This window comes from Ursus maritimus, unplaced genomic scaffold (genome assembly GCF_017311325.1).
Source record: "Ursus maritimus isolate PB19 unplaced genomic scaffold, ASM1731132v1 scaffold_1, whole genome shotgun sequence".
Lineage (NCBI taxonomy): Eukaryota > Metazoa > Chordata > Mammalia > Carnivora > Ursidae > Ursus > Ursus maritimus.
Window position 1 is genome coordinate 19,734,573 of NW_024423343.1, and position 16,503 is coordinate 19,751,075.

Here is a 16,503-nt window from a genome sequence, read left to right on the forward strand (position 1 = left end):
AGAAGAAGAAGAAGAAGAAGAAGAAGAAGAAGAAGAAGAAGAAGAAGAAAAAGAAGAGAAGAAGGAAAAGCATCAGTAAATAGGACAGATGCAATCCATGTTCTCAGGTTGCTCATATTTTGTAGAGCAAAACAACACTTAACGATAATGGAGTGTGGTGTGTACAATGGAAGAGAATGGGGACATCCAGTAGGAGAATTTATCCCAGAGGAGAGGTAAGTAAAGATCTTCCTGGAAATGTGGCATTTAATTCTTCTCAAGAATGGAGTTGCTACATCACAAACTAATGATGTACTGTATGGTCACTAACATATCATGAAAAAAAAATGGAGTTGCTTTAGTTAGGACAAGGGAAGTTAGGGAAGAATGTCCCGGGCAGCAGGAATAACATGGACTTTGTATTAAGACAATATTTCTCTAATACCACGCGTATAGATTGGAGGAGAGAATATAAAGAGAAGGAAAACAGGGACCGATGGCAAACAATGGGCACCTCAGAGGTTATTTTCCACTGTGTCTACATATAAAATAACCATTGAGATTGATGTCCTACCTGAATACTTACAGCTCCCTTGTATAAAAATTGGTACATTTTGGTTAATTTAATAAAAGATCAGATCAGTGTGTATGTTGAGCAGTCCATGAAACTCTGAATACTCATCATATCCATACCCTCTTCTGTGGAAAGCATCTGCAACAGATATTCCCTTCCTTAGATGTCAACAGGGTTTGTACCATGTGACCCTCAGCACCCTGGAGACATCTGATTGGACCAGGGAGAGATGTCTGAACCAGTGGCCATCATAAGAGGTGGCCTGAGGGGAGAACTGGACCCAACAGTTGTGCACCAGACTGAGTCATGAATAAAGGACATCAGCGTGTTTACAGGTGAAATAGAAAGACACACTATGGCTTCAGAAAGTGATAGAAACCAAGAGTAAGAAGAAACCACAATAAGATTGTGGGAGATTAGAGGGAAAAAAAACTGAGGACAGTTTAGCTGCAGTGCAGTGCTGGGTGGGAAATAAAGGCAGAGGCCAGGATAGAAAGAAGACGAATGCTAGAAATAGAGAATGACTGAGAAGCCATCCATTCAGTTAGAAAGTTGCAGAATGCCAATGGTTTGGAGAGGATTATGCACTGCTGTTGGGAGTGTTGCCAGGAGCAGCCTTTCTGCAGAGCAATCTGGTAACAACTTAGTCAAACTAAAATGAACCTATGTATATTTCCCAAGAGTATCTCACACAGGCCAGTAAGGGGATGTGCTTGAGGATGTTCATTACAGCGTTGTTTGTGGTGACAGGAAGTTGGCAGCAATCTGGAAATCCATCAGTGGAGATTAGATAGGCTACACATGGCGGGTATATATCATGGAGAACTAAGCAACACAGAATGAACGGCCTGCACGAATGTTTAATAACGTGGATGAACACAGAGACAGTGATGGGTCAAAAAAGAAAGATGCATGACCAAGTATGGTTCTTTAAAACTGAAAATACACACATTTAAAAAAATGTACTTGTTACACAAGAACAGATAGAAGCCAAAAGATCTACATTAGACACAGATGAGAGTGGTTGCCTAAGGGGTGGGGACAGAAAAGAACACGATGGAGTGGGGATAAAAGTAAATAAATAAGAAAGAGGACAGAGAATAGGCAATGGCCTGAGAAGTACAAGGTACTCAACCTTCTGCAACTGACTGAGGAAGGAAATGTGAAAATGAGAGAAAATGAGGAATAGAGGGTCAAGGATTCTTCCTTTGGAGACAAGCGGAACAACACTGTTTGGTCATATGACAACTTATGGCGCCATAGCCTGAGAGGAAAGAATGATTTTCTATATCTTGGAGGCCTGGCCAGGCAGCTGTGGTGCTTCCTGGACTTTCATGCCATATGTCTTTATAATAAACCCTAGTCCTCTGACGTCATCCTGAACAGGTCTCCATCCTTTGAAATCTTTTTTTTTTTTAAGTTCAATTAACCAACATATAGTACATCGTTAGTTTTTGATGTAGTGTTCAGAGATTCATTACTTGTGTATGACACCCAGTGCTCACCACATCATGTGCCCTCCTTAATGCCCATCATCCCATTACCCCATCCCCCCACCCCCCTCCCTTCGACACCCCTCAATTTGTTTCCCGGAGTCCAGAGTCTCTCATGGTTTGTCTCCCTCTCTGATTTCTTCCCGTTCAGTTTTCCCTCTCTTCCCCTATGTTCCTCTGTACTATTTCTTATATTCCACATAGGAGTGAAACCATTTGATAATTGTCTTTCTGTGCTTGATTTATTTCACTCAGCATAATCCGCTCGAGTTCCATCCATGGTGATGCAAATGGTAGGTATTCATCCTTTCTGATGGCTGAATAATATTCTATTGTATATAAGATCCATATCTTCTTTATCCATTCATCTGTTGAAGGACATCTTGGCTCCTTCCACAGTTTGGCTATTGTGGCTGTTGCTGCTATGAACATTGGGATGCATGTGCCCCTTCTTTTCACTACATCTGTATCTTTGCGCTACAGTAGTGCAATTGCTGGGTCATAGGGTGGCTCTATTTTTAATGTCTTAAGGAACCTCCACACCGTTTTCCAGAGTGGCTATACCAGCTTGCATTCCCACCAGCAGTGTAAGAGGGTTTCCTTTTCTCCACATCCTCGCCAACATTTGTTGTTCCCTGTTTCGTTAATTTTGGCCATTCTAACTGGTATAAGGTGGTATCTCATTGTGGTTTTGATTTGTATTTCCCTGATGGCTAGTGATGCTGAACATTTTTTTCATGTGTCTGTTAGCCATTCTCATGTCTTCTTTGGACAAGTGTCTGTTCATGTCTTCTACTCATTTCTTGACTGGATTATTTGTTTTTTGGGTGTTGAGTTTGATAAATTCTTTATAGATCTTGGATACCAGCCCTTTATCTGTAATGTCATTTGCAAATATCTCTACCATTCTGTAGGTTTTGTTGACTATTTCCTTTGCTGTGCAGAAACTTTATCTTGATCAAATCCCAATAGTTCATTTTTGTCTTTGTTTCCCTCAGCTTCAGAGACGTGTCTTGGAAAAAGTTGCTGTGGCCAAGGTCGAAGAGGTTACTGCCTGTGTTCTCCTTCATCCTTTGAAATCTAGTGGCACCTAACAAAAAGTTGTAAGATGGGATACAAATGACAAATCAAGCTACTCTTATCAGACAGTTATTATGTACCAGTCCCTAGTATAGGTTTTTAAAATATATGAAATATTTAATCCTAACAACAACTGCATTATTATCTTTATTATGCAAATAAGGAAACTGAGGCACAGAAAGGTTAAATCATGTACCTACGGTCACATAGCCAGTAGGTAGTAAGCTGGGATTCAAACCCAGGCAGTTTGGTTCCAGAGCTTGTCCTTGTAACTACAAAGCTGTAGCAGAAGATGCTGTTAAGTAAACTCCATTTGAAGGGGGCTAGTTTTGCCCCATGTCAGGCTTGACTAACTTTTCAAATTCTTGGATCATTTCCCTCAATCACCCCAGTAAAGACAGTTAATAAGACTTAGGCTGATTGCAAAGCACTCAGATTTAGAAAAAAGGAATTGTTATCTCTGTGCCATGACACCTTCATTTCTAAAACTGCCATCTCCTTGTCCCATTACTGAGATTTCATACTGAGGACACTGGGTCTAGAGTCAATGGCTCTGTCTCTCTCAGGCCATGTGATCCTGGGTGATTCAACAGGCTTTTTTTTTTTTTTAATTTTATCTTTTATTTTGTTTATTTTTTTATTATGTTAGTCACTATACAGTACATCCCCAGTTTTTGATGTAAAGTTCCATGATTCATTACTTGTGTATAACACCCAGTGCTCCATGTAATACGTGCCCTCCTTAATACCCATCACCGGCCTATCGCATCCCCCCCCCCGCTGAAGCCCTCAGTTTGTTTCCCAAAGTCCATAGTCTCTCATGGTTCATTCCCCCCTTCTATTTACCCCCCTTTCTTCTTCCCTTTCTTCTCCTACTGATCTTCCTACTTCTTATGTTCCATAAATGAGTGAAACCATATGATAATTGTCTTTCTCTGCTTGACTTATTTCACTTAGCATTATCTCCTCCAGTCCCGTCCATGTTGCAGCAAATGTTGAGAAATCGTTCTTTTTGATGGCTGAGTAATTGTCAGTCTCCTCATTTGAAAAAATTGGGGCTAATAGCAACTCTCCTATCTATTGTTAATAGGGATCAAATGAGATGATACAAACTAAAGAACTTTGAACATGGCATTGCCTATCCTTGGAGACTGGGACACACTATTTGAGATGCTTCTTCAGCTTTTCTCCTCCCACCCTCTGCCTTTCATTGCATCTCAATACCAGCCAGGACAGCCTTAGCATCTTGTTGCTGTGGGCACCTTGCATGAACTTCAAACTGGGAGAGGGTTTGTGGTAACCACCGCGTCCATGGCATTACTCTGCCTGGTAATACATGTACATGATGATTGAGTTTGGCCTTTGTGTTGTCTGTTTTCTCATCCTGCACAGGGCAATGTGGCCCTCCTGGTTTTGTTTTCAATTTTCTTGGCAATTTGAGCATCATGGAACAAATCGCTCCACCCTCACTTTCTTGGTTCCGCCATGTTCTTTCTTGCTGATAATTGTGCCCAACCCACGTGACAACATTTCTTGACCAGGCTACCCTGGAGTCTCCTCTGACACCAAAATCTGATGTGTCCTTCCTTGGAAGTCTTTTAAAACTAAGTTTGTCTTTTTCTCGAAGTGCCCAATCACAGCTTTGTTCCAGTGATGAATGTGCTTGTCTTTTCTATGCCCGGTTTAGAGTGGGATTCTTGAGTGGTCTTGCATGTTTTACCTTTGTGCCCTCCCCAGCCTTTCGCCTGGTATCTGCCGTGTAGACACACATAAAAGATGCCTTGTGAACCCAAGGGCACAATGTGTGCTCCAGCCTGAGCTGGCAAGATCATTCTGGTCCTCCAGGCTGCCCACCCATCCTTCAGGTCACCCACCTTGCATGAAATGGGTTGTCTTTGATGAGTTGCAGGTCCTATTGGTATAAAGCAAGCCCCAGGGTACCAGCGGTGGCATCTGACATCAGCTTTCAAGCTCCCCGTCATTTTTTTCTAGAATGGTCATAAACTTAGCACTGTTTTACTGCACTGGTTCTAAGACACAGAGCTTTCAATTATGACTATTCATTTCTTATGAATACATTCAGGAAACATTTATGAAGTGCTTACGCGTATCTGACTGGGGGTGTGGGAATAAGAATACTAAAACATGACTCTTGCCCATGAGAGGCTATGGTCTGATGAGAAACATAAGTAGAGGCAAAAAATTAAAACACAATAATGAAAAGACATGACAATAGGGGTGAGGGAAAATGGCAGGGAGTGGAGTCAGAATTCCTCAATTCAAACCAGGTCCCAATGCCTATTAGGCTGCAGGACTTGACTCTCCAAGTGTGAGTCAGTTTATTCATGTTATAATGCTTACCCTGTAGGGTTGCTGTCAGGATTAAAGGAGATAATTCATGGAAAGCCCTTGGCATCATGCATGGCCCATAGGAAGCACTAAGTAACTGTTGGCTGTAGTCCTTGTTCTCTGTGCTTCAGTGTTTCTTCCCTGTAAAATCAGGGTAGTCATTGCACCCCACCACATAGGATTACTATCAGAATCAAATCATGAAATGCACGGAAGGTGCTGGACACCATGCCTGGCAGAGGAAGCACTCGGTAATTGGTAGCTACAATTCTTACTTTGCATAAAGTAAAAAAGAAGGGCACACAGAAAAGTTTTCAGGCATAACGTAGTAATGTCTACAGCTGCCTGGAGCACATAAAAAAATCAGACGGATCAGGTAGATGGATAAAGGTCTGGAGAGACGGAAACAAATATAACACAATCTTAACTGTAGAATCTAGATGGTGGGTATGAACGGGAGAATCACTGTACCATTTTTGCAACTTTTCTGTATGTTTGATATTTTTCATAATAAAATGTTGGGAGAAAAAAGGGAGTGACTGAGTGTTTAGATGATCTTTAATGCAGAGTCTGAGCAAGGAAATCATGTGGAAGGAACGAAAAACCCTGGAATGATCTGCTCTTTGCTTGCCCTTCTCTACCGTGAGAACAGCAAGTGCCAAGGCTCAGAAACAGGAGGGAAAAGATATCCTTTGGGAGAGTGCGAGTACTTCTGAGCTGAGATGAAGGTGCTTGAAAGAGGGGCAGAGGTCGTAGTGGCTAAGAGCATATACGTCCTAGGTTCAAATCCCAGCTCTGCACTCGCTAGCTTTGTAACTTGGCAGAAGTTGCTTTTGTTCTCTGTGTTTGGGTTCTTTATCGATAGAGATAACTATCCACTTTATAAGATTGCTTTGGATATTAGATGAGTTAATATCATTACCGTCATCATCATTTTCTTAGGAAAGCTTGTGCTCTCAAAACTCTTCAAGGCTTGGGGTCTTCTCCATGTCTCCACCTTATTCCTTGTCGAATGAGAGACTATTCGGTTGGAGGAAGGAAAGGAGGGTGGGAGGAAGGGTAACAGTGGGTGAAGTTAGGGGAAGAACTGAATGAGAGTCTGGGGTCTAAGAAAGACAGCTGCTCAGGCCCCAGTCAGGCAGATGAACTCAAGAGGCCCAGGCTGATTGCTTGCTCAGAGTCATGCACTTGGCTTCTAATGATGTATTTAAAATGCTGGTGAAATTATAATCCTGCTGTAGTTCCTTCGGAGGCTCGTTCATCAACCTGGGCAGTGCGTGTGGCTGGCAGGTGGCCAGCATCATCCCCTGACTCCCGCCTCCATATGACTCAGCACAAATCAGACACTTTAATAGCTCTTGATTCCAAGTTTGAACTTGTTCCCAAATGAAAGCCTCCCTCCCCCTCACCATTCTTCCCCCACCTTCACAACCCACTCCCCACTTCCAATTTATCAGCTAGTAAATTCTGAGTTGAACTTGGAGCCAGAGTTTCATCTAGTTTTGGCAAAGGATCAACTTCTTCCAAGAGAAAAAAGAAAAGAAAAAAAATAAAAATGAAGGCGGGGTGGAGAGGAAGGTTTTTAAAAAGCCCAGCTAAACAAAAAGTGCTCATGGAAACAGCCCTGCAACATTAACTCAGTGCAGAAAGAGACCTGCTTTTTGATACGTTAAGTGCCAGTGAATTTGAAGGTGTTTGAAATGCTCTGAACATGCAACTGGGGTTACCAACCAAGCCCAGATGAGCTACTGGTTTGGAAAGGTTATGGGGTCACCAGTCGTTAGCTGGTGACTTCAGAACTGGAGAGAGCATGTGAAGGTGACCATGGCAACCACACTCATTTTCACTCTCGATTGTGTGGCCACTGTCCCTGTGCTTGTGGATGACAGAAGACCTGTTGACCTAACACTCTGCCCTGCTGGATCTGCAAACCCCCCAAAGAGACAAGGATATTTCCAACAATGTATCTAGCATCCTGAGTTACAGGAAAAGATATGAATAACTCATCCTCACTCATAATGGAAAAATGCAAGCCAAATCATCAGACTGGAAAAAATTTGATGCTCTCCATTAGCTTGGGAAAAAATGTTTTTAAAGTTCAATTGCATCTACTGCTGGAAATGGTATGGAAAATAATGGCCACTGTCTTATATTGTAGGTAGGAACACCAATGCTAATACCTTTGTGGAAGGAAATCTGCCAATATTTTTCCTTACCTCCTGCGTCCTCCCTCCCTTGATTCATTCATTCATTCCCTTTCTCTCCACAGTGAGCTTCTACCATGTTTCACCTAACAATACCCCAGTGTTGGACTCCCCACTTGCCTCCAACTCCTCACCTTGGCCAAAATAGAAAAAAAAAAAGCTGCAATGAGTATGTACATGAATATATCCCTTTATGGGCATATAGGAGGATTTCTCTGATGTATCTTTCTCTTCTCTATCTCTGTCATCTCTATATCATTATCTCTACATATACATCCACATCTGTATCTATATCAGGATAAAATTACTGGGTCATAGTATGAATGTATTTAATTTGATTAAGTAGTGCAGCAATTGGATGATATTACCTCAAATTAAAAATTATACATACTCTTTGACTTGGCACCGCTAAGAACGTATCCTATAGATATAATTCCATATGTTTGCCAAGGTTGGCATATAAGGATATTAATAGGAACACCATTCATATTAGCAAAACCCTGGAAAGCTCTGGAATGTCAGGGGAGTATATGTTTAGATGTGTTCCTTTATCTGTAGAGAGTGCGAGAGCACAATCTCTGGGGACCCAATTCATTCCTTGAACCCTGATCCTAGCACTTGCTGGCTGTGTGCCTTGCACAGGTACTTACTTCTTTGCCTCAGTTTTCTCAGTAGTACAATGGGGACAAGGGTACATGTTTGTATCAGAGTCTCAGCAAGAAACAAGCTGGGTATTCAACTGAGTAGTTTAAAGAGAGTTTAATAGAAAGAACTGTTTCCAAAAGTGTAGAGAGGGTCAGGGAAGCTGTAAGGGACAATGTAGGGCTGGCCAAGGTGGAGCGCCATGGGTACTCCCCAGCCCTGAATTAGTGAGAGAAGGGGGCAGCCTCTGAAATGCACAGAGAGCTCTGCGGTGAAGGCCACCTGACAGGTGCTGTGACTTGTACTCCAAGAATGGAGCAACGCCAGCCGATCATCAGGGGACACCAACTACTAGGGGACTAAATACATGACTTCTGTCTTCACTCTCCCTCCTATCTCTTCTGGTGCCACCTAGTAGCTGGATTCAAATGGAAGCCAGAAGCAAAGGAGCCCTTGATGCCTTATCTACAGATCTGGACTTTGGTGCACCCATCAGAGCATAGAGAGGATTGGGGAGGGGGCTGGGCAAATGGAAGATACTCAACAAAACACTTCATGTGGTTTTGGGGAGAATTGAATGAATAAACACATAGAAAGTGCTTAGAACAGTGAGTGACACATCATAAATGCTTAATAAATATGAGTTGTTATTATCGTTGATTTATTAATATTAGTATTAATTCCCCTTTAAAACCATTGGGTCAGATCTAGATGTGCTGCAGTGGTCTTAGGTCTTCAAGATATACACTAATGAGAAAGGAAGATGTGGCTTAGTGTTAAGAAGTAGAAGTACCCTTTTGTGTAAAAGATTTTTTAAAAAATTGGTTAATGCTATTTGGAGTCTTTTGTGGTTCCATAGAATTTTTAGTATTATTTGTTCTAGTTTTGTGAAAAATGTTGTTGGTATTTTGATAGAGATTGCATTGAATCTGTATATTGCTGTGGGTAGTATGGACATTTTAACAATATTAATTCTTCCAATCCATGAGCATGGTATATTTTTCCATTTGTTTATGTTGTCTTCAATTTCTTTCATCAATGTCTTACAGTTTTCAGAGTACAGATCTTTCGACTCCCCAAGTTTTTTCCTTTCTTTTTGGTGCAATTGTAAATGGAATTGTTTTCTTAATTTCTCTTTCTTCTATTTCATTATTAGCATCTATACACTACTAATTTCTGAGTATTAATTTTGCATCCTGCAACCTTACTGAGTTCATTTATTACCTCTCATAGATTTTGCGTGTGTGAGGATGTTTTCTGTATACATGTCATATGCAAATAGTATAAAACCAAATAATTTAAAAAATTGGTTAATGGCCATTGTCTTTGCAGAGAGGGTCAGAAGATTACATGGGAGTTGGAAAACCTTCTGCCATGTTTATACTTTTAAATCATGCTCATGCATTATTTTTATTTTTGAAAATGTCAAAGGTGTTATCTGGGTGGTGTGTTCATGGTACTTGACTTTCTTTTTTATTATTCTCTATATTTTTAAAATATTTGTAAGTTTAAGGATAAAGTACTTACTGAGAAGCACACTGTGCTAGAATATTCTAAGTATCAAAACTGGCCTAAAATAGTATTTTTGAGAATGTGAAGGCATCTGATGTGCTCATTATTTATTACTTAAAGGTCACCTTGACCTCATATATCCTCTTTTTCTTAGTTCTAGAATCTATGCTTGGAATGAATGACTTCCAAAAGTGGTAAGCAATGAGAAGGGGTCTTCATTCCACAAAGCAAATTCTTGCTGAACAGGAAGATTATATCTATCATATAAGATCATATATGTATATATAGAGATATACACAATTTATTTGTAAATACATTATTATTTCTCTCAGCTTTTAAGGATGTGTATATGTGGATTTTATAGATCTACTCAAATACATACATATAATACATATATATATATGTATATGTGTGTGCGTGTGTGTGTATAGTTTTTTTTTCAACATGGCACAAGTGTGCTATAAAGTGTAAGCAACTTAGCTTTGAAGTCACACTGCCTAGATGATAATTCTGGCTCCACACTTACCAGCTAGTAATTGTGGGAAAGTTACTTAGCTCCTTTAAACCTTGGTTTTCTCACTGGAATGGCAATTGCTACTTACTTCACAGAAACTTCAGAGGTTTAAATAAGATAAGCATGCTTGGCATTTTAGTAATCACACAATATATGGTGGCAGTTATTTATAGTTAACAGTAACAGCTCAAATCAGTTTTGCCTAGTGAAGAACTTTTATTCCAACCCAGTTCCTCTAACTCATCTACCAGAAGTTTCCCTGACTGGGAAAGGGCTGGAGTGGGTGAAAGTGGATATCTTCAGACATGCAGCCCTATAGAATTCTGAGTTCTTTGAGCTCAATTATCCTTCTAACTTTGGCATTTTCATTTATGCCAATGAGAAATACAATGTCCATGGAAATTTACAGATCCATCCAAGCTCACAAAGCTGGGACTTCAAAACCAGATGTCCTGACTTCCAGCTAGGTACCTTGAAGTACTTAGGACCTCATCTATGCATGGCCACCAATGGCTATTTGTTAAGGATGGGGAGAATAGTATCCACAACGAATCCTCTGGGTGCAAGAGTTATAGAAGGTCGTTTGGTCCATTGTCCTGCCTTGCACTTCCTCTTCTACTATGACACTCACTCATGGGCTAGTGGCCAGGAGCAAAGGCAGCTTCCTGCATGCAGGATGAACTGACCTGAGCAGGCCATGACTATGACCTAAGTGCCACCTTACTTGCTCCTCACAAATAAGTTTATGCTTCTCTTTGTGGTAGAATCCCAGCCTTTCAACTTAGATGCTTTATGGATTCTTTGAAATTGGAATCACTACTCATTGTCACTCTTTTTAAATCTTACTGTTCAAAAGACTGGGCATTTTTAGTGTCCTCTGAGCTGGGCACCAAGCCCCACCACCCTGAAGGGAGTTCTGCTTTGGGGTGATCTCCAGGAGAAAGGAAGTGTCATCTGAACCAATGTCACCCTTGTAATTGTCGCAGAGACTTTGGCAGACCAAAAGCCCTGGGCATCAGTTCAAGCTAAATGACTTAAAAAAAAAAAAAAAAAGTCCCTGCCCTCTAGAACCTGGCATGTTTTTGGTTCAGTTTTAAGGAATCTTTCATCATTAGAGCTGTCTGAAAAGAAATAGCAAGTTTCTCGTCTTTGAAAATGTTTAATCAGAGACCAGCAAACCACTTGACATAAATATTATTGAGGAGTTAGATGACCTCAAAGTTCTTCAATCTAGGGCAAGACATCTTTTCCCTTAACCACCAAAGAGGTGATGGTGTAAATGAGGGGAACTCCATATAGAGTAAGGGAAATTTCACTAGATTTCCCATACTAAAAATTGTTTCCGTGAAGGAAAACCAATGTGGTGAATAGGATTAAACCTTGTATTAAGACATCTGGCCAGGATCTCTCAACAAGCCGAATAGCTTTTGTGCTCGGTGATTCTGCTCTCTGGGTCCCTGTTTCCTCACCTATCTCATGAAAGGATGGGGTCAGAGAACCACTAAATTTCTTTGTGTTGAGAACTTTGGTTGGGAGTTCATAATTGGTCAGAAAATAAAGTTCAAACATCTGTATGAGGTGAACGTATGACAGGTCTATGGTGAAAGAATAAGAGCTTTCAGTGGTATGCACGCCATTATTCACTTATGTTGCTGGCTGAGAGAAGTGCAAATTGGTGAAAGAAATGGAAGAAGAAGTCTTGAAACCTTCTGCACTGATGCTGCTCAACTTGGTCGTGGAGGCCTGTTCACCAAATCAAGGCTCTGGTGTTTGCAGCTTCTGCTTCAGACCAGAATAAAGAGAGTGTCCATGTTTTAAATTCCCAGGAAACTTGGCTTCTGCAGGCTAGGAAGATACTTCCACTTCCATCTAAGCTACGCCTGCCAAAACCAAAGTACCACAGACTGAGTGGCTTAAACAATAGAAATTGTTGGTCTCACAATTCTGTAGGCCAGAATTCCAAGATCAAGGTCTCTGCAAGATTGGTTCCTTCTGAGGGCCACGAGGGCAGAATCTGTTCCAAGCCTCTCTCCCTAGCTTGTAGATGACATTGGATTTCCATGTCTCTTCACACTGTCTTTCCTCTATATGAGCTTCTCTGTCCAAATTTCCTCTTTTCATAAGGGCACCAGTCATACTGGAGTAGGGTCCACCCCAATGACCTCACTTTACCTTGATTGCCTCTGTAAAGACCCTATGCTCCAAGTGAGGTCACCTAGTGAGGTATTGAAGGTCAGGACTTCTACACATGACATTGGGCCCGGGGCACAATTCAACTCAACACCATGCATACAATCGCACTCACTCCACTGCACGTCCTCGGTCATGTCGCAGTTGGCAGGATGGGCCTTTGGTAGTGAGTCAGGAAAATGACCACGTTCTCCTTTAGGCTCATCCATCTCATTTAGCCTCGGTCCTCCCCTCCCTCCCCGCCAGGGCCTTTAAACTAGTATTTGTTTCTTATATTAACATTCCCTTTGATTTGGTGACAGGTATGTACATGTCTGCATGTGTATGTGTGGGGGAGAGAAAAACATTAGCACATGGTTCCTCCTCTCAGTGCTCCTGCTCTATAGAAAAGTGGATCATTTGCCTGTAGGCTGTATACACGTCTAACTCCAAATACCTAACTAGCTTTGGGCTCTTATCTCAGGGTTTCCCTGGCAGCAATCTTGATTTGTGAACAGTAAAGCTCTGACTTCCTCGGACTAAGAAGTAACCTCACATCCACACCTACAGGCAAACAGTCTTGGTGTAAATCAAGTCTCATTTCAGTAATTATCTCACCACACATTTATGTTGGATTGGGTCCCAACGCCCTACCATAATAGCCATCATCTCCATTCTGGACTCAGATGGCCCATTTTGCAGTTGAGTTCATCCTGGAATCCCATCAGGAGGATGGGAGGAGGGAAGACCCTGAGGAAGGTCTGTTACTATGTGCCCTGGGTCCTCAAAGGCTGGGGGCCACTGGACTTGGTGGTGTTTAGGATGGAGAGACTGCCTGATCAACGCCCAACTGTCTAGGGATATTAGCAGCAAATGCCTTCCAAGCCTGTGCTCCCAGTACATTCTTGACCTTCTTTTGGGTTTAACAGCCAAAGTTAATCCATGATCTTGTTCACCCTGTGACTAGCTAAGGATTTAAACTAACTGGGAATAAGTGTCTTAAGCCCATACCCCTGAAAACGGTTCCAACTCCATGTATGGGATCTTTCTAAAGTATGTGAATGAAGCAGAAGCAGGTGATTTTGAAGAGGCAAGAACTCACACGGGGAAGGCTAACAGCCTGATTCCGATCTTCGTTGGCTCCGTACATGAAGATGAAGACGTAAACTCCTGGTTCCCAGTTGAGACCCGTTCCAGCAGACAACCCCACTGCCTAATGTGATTCAACTCTATAAAGCTGCTGAATGAACATTCCAAAGCTGATGGACCAGTATTCTATTATCCATTTCTCAGATCTGTCAACTGTGACAACACTGGACCTTCCCAATTTCCAGGGCTGGAGACCGCTTTCTCATTCTAACACAGCACAGGTCTTACTAGGGAATGCTGGTGAATAACAGCATGGGTTTTACTTATCATCTGGAAGCAAGCAAGCAATATAAGCAAGTATGAGATGGACGGAGTGAGGGGTAAGGAAGTGGTCAAGAAACTCTGGATTCTCCATCCTCTGAAGATCATTGAGAGTTGGTAAGAAATGGACACTACCACTTTCAGAGTTAACAGTAATAGTAGGTGATATTTATGAAGCATATATTATGTTTAAGGCTCATGCTACGTGCTCGTGCATTTTCCCATTGAATCCTAACAAAAATCTTTGGTCGGGGGGTTAAACGTCTGACTTTGGCTCAGGTCATGATCCTTTTTTTTTTTTTTTAAAGATTTTATTTATTTATGTGACAGAGAGACAGCCAGCGAGAGAGGGAACACAGCAGGGGAGTGGGAGAGGAAGAAGCAGGCTCCCAGCGGAGGAGCCCGATGTGGGACTCGATCCCGGAACGTTGGGATCACGCCCTGAGCCGAAGGCAGACGCTTAACGACTGCGCTACCCAGGCGCCCCTCAGGTCATGATCCTGCATCAGGCTTCCTGCTCGGTGGGGAGTCTGCTTCTCCCTCTGCTCTTCCCCCCCTTTTGTGCTCTCTCTCTCTCTCATTCACCTTCCCTAACTAAAAAAAAAAAAAAAAAAGAAAGGTACTCTGGCATATGAATATATACATTATGTAGTAATAAATCTGAGAAAATACACAGAAAGTCTCTGCATTGAAAACTATCCCTGGGGGACATTAACGAAGACCTCAGCAAATGGGGGAAATACATATATACATACGTATGTGTGTGTTGTGTGTATGTGTATTTTTTTTAAGTAATCTCCACACCCAACATTGGGCTCGAACTCACAATCCTGAGATCAAGAATTACACATTCCACTGACCAAGCCATCCAGGCACCACCACATAATATTTTTCAATAAATATATTTATATGAAATATATTTCATATATGAAATATATATCATTATATATACACATTGTACATATGTATATGTTACATATTTAACGTATATGTATATACATATATGTATATATGTTACATGTATATTAAATATATCTTTGTATAACATATTATACATATATTTACTTTTATATGTATTTACATATTATACGTATTCTATTATATATATTATATGTACACATATATAATATATACATATATATTTATTTCTTGTTCATAAGAACATTCATGGGATGATTCAATATTTTTAAGATGTTCCCTTGTCCTGAACAGTAATAAGGGATGAACATTTTATCAGATAAAAATAATGGATCGAATTTTGCGAAATGCCTGAAAAGGATTGTTTTTCAATTTGGCATGTGTTTACTGAAGTTCAGTTAATTTCTGTGCATATACCCTTCAGCAGACATCTGGAGAACATCTGCTTCATTGGCTCAGTTAGTTAAGTCTCTGCCTTGGGCTCCGGTCATTATCCTGGGGTCCTGGGATTGAGCCTTGCATCAGGCTCCCTGCTCAGAGGGGAGTCTGTTTCTCCCTCTGCCCCTCCTCCCACTTGTGTGTTTTTTTTTTCTCTCTCTCAAATAAATAAATAAATAAAATCTTGGGGAAAAAAAAAAAGAAGAAGGAAAAGAAATATTTAGTGAGAGAGGCCAGGACATTCGATCAGCTACACAAGTGACTACCTCAAGTAAATGGGTTGGAGATGTGCTGCTGCAGTGTTAAAACAGGGTCTTGACTCCTACATTGTTGGTGGGAATGCAAGTTGGTACAGCCACTCTGGAAAACAGTGTGGAGATCCCTTAAAAAGTTAAAAATTGAGCTACCCTATGATCCAGCCATTGCACTACTGAGTATTTACCCCAAAGATTCAGACGTAGTGAAGAGAAGGGCCATATGCACCCCAATGTTCATAGCAGCATTGTCCACAATAGCTAAATCGTGGAAGGAACCAAGATGCCCTTCAACAGATGACTGGATTAAGAAGTCGTGGTCCATATATACAATGGAATATTACTCAGCTATCAGAAAGAACGATTTCTCAACATTTGCTGCAACATGGACGGCACTGGAGGAGATAATGCTAAGTGAAATAAGTCAAGCAGAGAAAGACAACTATCATATGATTTCTCTCATCTATGGAACATAAGAACTAGGATGATCAGTAGGGGAAGAAAGGGATAAAGAAAGGGGGGGTAATCAGAAGGGGGAATGAAACATGAGAGACTATGGACTATGAGAAACAAACTGAGGACTTCAGAGGGGAGGGTGTGGGGGAATGGGATAGGCCGGTGATGGGTAGTAAGGAGGGCACGTATTGCATGGTGCACTGGGTGTTATACGCAACTAATGAATCATCGAACTTTACATCAGAAACCAGGGATGTACTGTATGGTGACTAACATAATATAATAAAAAAACATTAAAATTAAAAAAAGCAAAAAAACCCCCAAGATCTTAAGAATTTGACAGACTTGTGTTTTTGTGGGCAAATTCCTGAACTTCTCTGAACTTCAGCTTCAATGATTAGCTATGGCAATTCATGGAAAGCATTTGACCTGTGCATAATAGATGTTCCATATTATTATTTTCTCCTTTTTTCTTTCTTTCTTTCTTTCTTTCTTTCTTTCTTTCTTTCTT